This window comes from Lipotes vexillifer, unplaced genomic scaffold (assembly GCF_000442215.2).
Source record: "Lipotes vexillifer unplaced genomic scaffold, Lipotes_vexillifer_v1.1 scaffold647, whole genome shotgun sequence".
Lineage (NCBI taxonomy): Eukaryota > Metazoa > Chordata > Mammalia > Artiodactyla > Lipotidae > Lipotes > Lipotes vexillifer.
The window spans coordinates 926,441-927,614 of NW_006793865.1; the positions used below are offsets into that span (position 1 = coordinate 926,441).

The following is a 1,174-nucleotide window of genomic DNA, read 5'->3' on the forward strand; positions in this document are numbered from 1 at the left end:
TGTAAATGCATACTCAAGCCCCTTAATCTTTCCAACTTCACCTTTAAAAGGTGAGTGACACTAGGTGTGCCTGCCTCAAAGATCCTACAGAAGAAGTGGCAGTCTGGAGACAGAACTTCGTTGTCAGATACACTACTAGCAGACAGGGGCACTACAGCACGTCCCCATTGAATCTCCAAGGCCCAGCATCCATTACTTTATTTCAATTTCACAGATAATAGTAATAAGCTTTCTCAACAGGGTTATAACCCTCCCTCCCTCCCCCCCCAAAAAGCCATTGAAACACATCTAAGGAGTGTAAATGATACAATACATTCATTACTGACGCATTTCAATGAATGGAGACAGCCCAGAATGGGAGCACCACTCCCAATCCAAGTTCTGCGAGCACTGGTTAAAAATGACAAGAACTGGATAAATTTCCTCACATAAAATCTATTATCTTACAAGCGGAAGGGAAAAAATATGACACTGGTTAAGTAAGCATCAAGAAAGGATGATCTGATTACATCCATCAGTCATAAAATTCCCAGCCACACCTGTAAACAACGACTCTGCAGGCTGGGGACAGAGCAAAACAAAATCCAGCCTCCCTGTGACACACTCTGTCTTTTCCAACTTTGTTCAGACCTCAAGGGGGTGAGACTCTCCTCGCTAAGATGAGCTTCTTTCAAGTCTCACTGATCAGTAAAACAATTCCTCCCTCTGCCAGGCCCTGATGGTCTTCAGATGACATTCTCCAGAGAACTGGCAAGGCGCTCGGTAGTCTCCTCCCGCGGAAGGAAAAGAGAAACCCATCTAAGTCACCTGTGAGCCTGTGGCCAAGGGAAGCCGCTGGTTCAGGTGAGCGGCCTTGAGTCCGCAGATTTGCCCCAATCGCTGGAAACAAAGTTGCGCTGAGCTGGGCTCCTTCGAGAAGCCCTAGTCTGGCTACAGAGCCCAGGCGCCGGGAGATCACTTGCAGCGCCTCCACTTTCCCCTGGGCTCCGTCTGCCGCGTCTGCTGTCTCTCCCGGCTCTGAGGCCCACCCCCCTCCACAAAAGCGGGCGACGAGGTCCAAACTCAAAGGAGAGCGTGAGCCCGGGGCTAGCCGATGTACTCTGCAAACTGCAGAAACTAAACCGCACGCACAAAAACCTGCCCGAGCCAGCAGCGAAGGGGCGGCGGCGGGGGC

At 50.7% G+C, this 1,174-nt stretch overlaps 1 protein-coding gene across 1 annotated transcript in view; it reads right to left on the reverse strand.

Annotated features, from left to right (window-relative positions):
• Positions 1-1,174, reverse strand: part of RAI14 (retinoic acid induced 14) — a 150,336-nt gene that overhangs the window by 148,185 nt on the left and 977 nt on the right. The window lies entirely within an intron of this gene.